Below are 6,529 nucleotides of genomic sequence, written 5' to 3' on the forward strand. Positions count from 1 at the left end.
CCCTCCCCTCTCCCGCTAGATAGCGGGCGTATCTAGATTCGGCCTCGACCCTAGTGGCGTACCCTTTGTAACTGTTACCGCTGAATCGGTGAACCTGTCTCCGACACTCCTCCCAGTCGTCGTAGACTCCGGGAACCTTACCCTTGTACACGACATACCACGGCATCGCTATGCAGTAGCCAAACGAAACGTTAGTACCAATTCACAGACAATACATAAGCAATATATAAGTATGCAACAGAACGATCGGAAGAGAAAAGCAAGACATTAATAGCATCGATTACATCTAAGTTGAAGGACTCTCGAAACCAAAGAGACATACTACAAGTTCATTAAAGTTTAATTACAACATGAGCCAATCGATGTTTCAGAACTAGACACAACATCACTGCTTTCGACTCGACTCAAGGGACCGGAGCGTGGATGAAGCCGCCGTCTATCATGGGAGTCATGAAACCACGGGCGTTGTCAGCCTGCATTTGTAGGATTGTGTCGATGTCATTGTTGGACGGTTGATTTCTGAGGTAGAACTGCCCCGAGGTACGAAGGACATCTTGATGGATGATTTCCGCAAACTCCGACTGCATGCGAAAGAATTCTTGTCTGATGTCCGCGTCCTGGATTGCCGACACGCTCGCGGCCCAATCTTTGAGTCTACTCGGTAGCAGTAGTTGATGATGGTCCCGTACGATCGCCCGCATGTGATGGATGGCGTAGTAGGCACCCTTCTGACCGCCAGGCGGCTGCTTGACGCAGCAGAACGTCGTGTTGTGGGAGAACACGTGCTTGCCGTACTTACGAATAGGCCTGGTGAAGGTGCCTCCAGATTTGACGTAGCCGGGGAGAACATCATCAAGAACCTTCTTAACATTTGTGTAGTCTACGTTCGACTGACGGTCCGGGTCGAAATACGTGGCCATGGAATATTTGGGGCTTAGGAGGATGAGCGTGCAATGTGTGTCACTGCAGAAAACACGGAATGTTAAAAGAAAAACGATCGAAATCTAAGAATTCATATGTTACGGGGCGGTTTAGGGGAGGACTTACTCGGGAAAGTAAGGCACGAGGAAGTTGTCCTTATCTTGGTTTGCCAGAATGATGCCTTCGAGGTAAGAACTCGCGACTTGCCGGTCCCCAGCGCTGCCCAAGATCTTGGCACGCATGTAGAAGGGGTCGACTATCACGATGTCCGGGGTCTTGTCGCGAATGATCCGCATCTCCATACTCAGCGAAAATAGCCGAACGAAGGTGTAGTGCAGCGGATGAAGGTTCAACATAGCGTGGATGTCATCAAACCGCAGGACGATCGTCCCCCCGATGGAGTTATCCACAAAGCCCTTGCCCTCTGGCACCTTGGCCGCGAAAACCGGGTATGCCACATCCTTCTCTCGGAGACGCCGCTTCTCCAAAGAAAGCACACTGTCATGCAGACTCCGCATAGCACCGGTTGCAGCATCGAGCATATTTCTCAGTAGCATCGGCCTACCCGCCACATGCACCCTCCTCGAGATATCCGCAGTTGAAGGTGGCCCGTCCTGAGCACGGATCGTACTCGGTGCCGGCTGGCTCGCACCCTTGTTAGTCTTTCTTTTGCGTGCCTTCTTCTTGATCTCCTGTAATGGGACCGAGTTCTGCTCACAGACCGCCTTCTTGAGTGTGTTGGGGCTGATCATATTTGGCACCTCGCCTATCTGAGGCTCGGTGAAGTCGGCAGCTGGAGGCGTCTCCTGAGAGCTGAACAGCAGACGACGCCTGTTGCAACTTGGCTTCTCCGCGGTACCAGCTAGATCGCACACGTCTTTTGTTGGGTTGGGTTCTTGAGAAGGAGGCCCCATGAAGTCACCACCATCCCCATGATCGGCAAAGTACTGATCGACGTTGGCAAATGTATCGTCGTCGTCGTCGTTCTGATCCTGTGCCATATGCATGTTTGGATCTAGTGGCATAGGGATGTCCGGCACCGTTGCGGCGGTCTTGCCATGGGGCCGACTTGGCGCCGGCACGACTGGCGGTGTTGTCTTTGGGGTGGTGTCCCCCGCCCCCAAACGAATCTGGCTCTTCGGCCAAAGCAGGGGCCAGCTCAGGCAAGCGCTGAGGTTCATCACGTCATCATCGTCGGCCCCCATTGGTCGAATCAGAGGTAACACCTCGTCGCAGCCTGGCAGCACCCGAACCAGTTGAACCCTAAACAAGTTGGGTGGCATCTGGGTACCGTGGAACAAGGGGTTGCCCGGTTGAACGATTTTGCCCTTGGCGACATCGACCAACTCGTTGTTCACGAAGTGCAGGAGAGTGCACGGAACGTCGGCGGCGCCCTGCGAAAACATGTAGGGCGTTAGGGATGCCCAGTCAAAGGCAAGGAGATGAAGTCCTCGGCCGAGAGAGGCTTAATTAGTTACCGTGATGATGGCGTCGAGCTCGGCTAATGTCGAGGCACGGGCGTGCAGTTGACGGATGGGCCGCTTGCTGCAGAGGTGCCGGCCGGCGTACACCCGGGTGCATTAAGCTCCCGTGCCGGCGTCGGAGACACCAATGCCGGCTCCGCCGGAGACACCAATGGCCCCGCCATCGCGTCCTGCGAGTTGCTGGCCGTGAAGCTAGGAATCGGGGGCGGCCCCTGTTGGCCGCCCGCAATCCACGCACTAATCCCCTGGATCAAGGTAGGCACAATGGCGGTGATCGTCGCTCCGAGTTGTTGTTGCACTTGCTCTTGGACAATCTCCGGAATCCGCGCCACCTGTGCCCTGAGTTCTTGAACCTCGCGCGCCTGGCTTTCCGAGCTGGTCTTTTTCTCCTTTCGCCCAGCAGTGTCATAGTATGACGACCATTTTGTCGACAAGCCTTTGCCGGCCACACGACCAGCTGACGTCGGCTTACTGAGCTTATCCTTGTTCTTCATTACATTCAACGCCTTATTTAGAGTGGTGTCCCAAGGGTTGCTCTTAGTCGACCCCGCGCTACTGCTTTCAGTCGCCTGCGGAAGGAATGTGAACCATTTAGAAAATTGGCTTCATTAATTAGAATGCAACCATATGGAGCTAATTACGAGGGGGTGTATTCCTTACCAGAACAAGCTCAAGCGCCCTGGTCTTCGGATCCGTGGTAAGCTCCTTTGTTTTCGGGTCCTTCTTGTACCGGGCCCTGACAAAGTTCCTGGTCTGCTTGTCACCGTATTTATCGAAGAGGGGCGGTAGGCCTTGCTCGGCACGGTCCGCCTCCTCCTTGTCCCATATAGGCTCCGCCACTCTGTAACCGCCGGGACCGAGTGTGTGTTCCCCTAAGTTCAGCTCCCGCATTTCTTTCCCCCACTTACTTGATTCGGAGTTTGCGGTGCTCGAGCAATTGATCTTGAAGTCATTGTAGTCATCTTCGGTGATCGAAGGATTTTTCTCCTTGATCTTCTCATAACTCTCACCTTTCTCGACCATTCTCTTCACATTGCTTTTCCAAGTAGACAGGGCCTTGCTCATCTTCGTGAGGGCAGCATTGTTCACTTTATTCCCTTTGAGGCTTGTGTTTTCAAATTCAGCGGGGAACTTGTATCGTTCGTGCAGCTTCGTGAAGAGGAGGTTCCGCAAATTCCCTCGGTCAGGATGCCTCAGGTTCTCGGTGTTGATCGAGACGGTGCTCCAGAGAATGCACCCGAGCTGAAGCGAGTACCCCTTGACTATTCGTTCGGGCGCCGTTGGATTCCCGTCGGAGTCCACTTCAGTAACTTCCTCCTTGAGGGTGCGGAGCACGGTCGGGCGCCGGTCCTTCCGTTGCCTCTTCGGTTGGCTGCCATCTGTGCGTGCGCCGCCATCATCAGTGGTGGCATCCTCGGCGGCACCATCAGTGGTGGCATCCTCAGCGGCACCATCGGTGGTGGCATCAGTGGGGTCATCCTCGGCGGTACCATCAGTGGTCTCAGGATTGGTGGGGAAGGCGGCGTCCTCATACAAGTGAGGTTGTTCCTCCATCTCCTGGGACAGCATCCAGAATGGCTTGACGCTCGAACCCCCGGCCTCATCGTTGTTGGCCATGTTTCTCTCTAAATAGGAACAAAGTTTGGTCAAAAAGTTGGTTATTGTCAAGGAACAAGATCATGGTCTCATCATTTAGGGTTTGTCGACACCGAGGCATCCTAAAAGCTAAGCTTTTATCATTGAGGGTTTTTCGACGCCGAGGCACCCTAAAAGCCTATGCTTTCATCATTTCGGTTTTTATCGACACTGAGGCACCCTAAAAGCCATGCATTAGTCACAAGTACGCCGGGGCACTTGATCCTACTTAATTAACTACTAAGATACCCCGGCCCATGCATTAGTCACAAGTACCCCATATGTCCTATTTTTAGCAAAGTCATGCTAAAATTCACGGAAAATTTCAGCATGACCTTTGCTGAAAATAGGACATATGGAGTACCCGAATTTGCCGGAATGGAAGTTAATCGACATTCCGGCAAACTCAAGGGCCTCTCGGGTGGACAAGGCAAAAAAGGCCTCCATCACAACATGGAAAATACACCAAGCAGTATCATCTCCAAGCAGTATCATCTCCAAGCAGTATCATATTTGTAATGACTGAAAATATTTACTTCAGGAAATATTTACTACTGTAGTTTCTGTTACAAACAAAAAAAGACTGAAGTTTGTCCTAGCTATATTTCAGGATGATTTTTCAGTTGCTCATGCTTTTTACAAATTGTAGCTACTGTTTTTTATACCTAAACAAAATTGCCCTAGCTATATTTGCTACTGTTTTTATACCTAATTTTTTGCTACTGTTTTTTTAATTTGCTACTGCTTTTTTTATTTGCTACTGTTTTTATACCTAAACAAAATTTCCCTAGCTATATTTGCTACTCTTTTTTTTATTTGCTACTGTTTTTATACCTAATTTTTTTGCTACTGTTTTTAAAATTTCCTAAAAGATTTCTAACTTTGCTAACTGTACTGTGCTAGATTTGCCCTAAAATCTATGCACAGAAACACAGAGAAGGCATTAGGCATTACACAAAAACACAGAGAACTGCTATAATGTACAACAGGCTTTTGGTTTCTGGAACCATTTCATGCCCAAGTGATCTGATCCTTGTACTTTTGCTACAATGATACAGTGATACAAGTAGAATATGAAGGCATTAGGCATTACAACAAAAGGAACAGAGCTGCTATATTTACAACATGCTTTGATACATACACCACCAAAGTCCAAAGAGTAACCACTTATTAGCTACCAGGAGTAAGTAACTAACTAAATACACGACCAGAGAATAACTCACTTTGCCTCTCACTTGCTTCCTTCACCTCAGAGCGATCTTCTCTTATTACTACTCCTGCACAACATTGTCATAATTTTTATTATCTTCACAACCAAGGTACTGCATTCTGTAACAACCAACTACAAAACTACAAATCAATCAAGGACTAATACTGTTGCTGCCCAGGAAAACATCTTGGAACAAGGTCCTAGAGCTATGCCGAGTGTATCCGAAAAGGAGGATCAAAGCAAAGGTAGCATTGTCAAAAGTAAACTGAAATGTATCTCATTGTCAATTTAATTCTTGTTGACTTTAGAGGGCTTTTCCTCTTGAGCCTAATTTAACACGACTTTAGGACTCAACTGATAAGTTTGCGTAAATAATGTTTAATTGTAACAGCTGGAGTGGTTCGATGCATTTGTCCTATTGATTAAGTGTTGTAGGAGGCACACCCCTGAGGCCCTGACTGAAACAGTTCAGTACCTTATCTTACTGTCATTTATGCTCTTACTGTGCAAGTTCTTACAACAATCTTGTGCTACTGTTACTGTTTACTCCTGTCAAATAAACTACTCCATGTCAATATTGCTAGTGTTTATTCCTGTCAATAAACCTTGCTAGGTGAATCTTTTCCATTAATTAAATTTAACTGAATTTATATTACTGCACCGTGGAGTAGTTCAATGATCCAGTAGTTCTTATTGGAGTAGTTAAATGGTACTCGTACAGTACTTGGTGTAGCTTGGTGTTAGTACTTGGTCATTGGCAGTAGCTTGCAGTATTTGTAGCTACAATTAACTGAAGAGATTAGTGACACCAGTAGCTTGCAGTATTTGTAACTATAGTTAACTGAAGAGATTACTGCTTCAAGTGACACCAGTAGAGATTAGTTGGTGACATTACTACTTGAAGTGACATTACTTGGTGTAGTACTGCTTGGAGTACTTCTTTTCATGGAGCTGCTTGCAGTAATTTCTGATTTGCAGTCAGATTAGCTTGGAGCAGTAGCATTGCTTGCTCTGCTATTCTCTTCTCTTCTCTTCTTTTAATTAAGCATGTTTCAGTTAAGCATGTTCTTTAACTCCTAATGAAAATAATGACACTACTGCAGATCTTTGTGATGAGAAGGAAGGCGGGCACGAGCGCCGGGGTGGGTGGCGGGGTACCTGGAGGAAGGCGGGGAGGAGCGCGGACGGGGCGACGGGGCTGGCCACGGGTGTGGCCAGCGGCCAGCGGGGAGGAGACGAGGAGAGCGGCGCCGAGGAGACGAGGACGACGGGACGGCGG

Source organism: Triticum aestivum, chromosome 2D, assembly GCF_018294505.1.
Source record: "Triticum aestivum cultivar Chinese Spring chromosome 2D, IWGSC CS RefSeq v2.1, whole genome shotgun sequence".
In the NCBI taxonomy this organism is placed as follows: Eukaryota; Viridiplantae; Streptophyta; class Magnoliopsida; order Poales; family Poaceae; genus Triticum; species Triticum aestivum.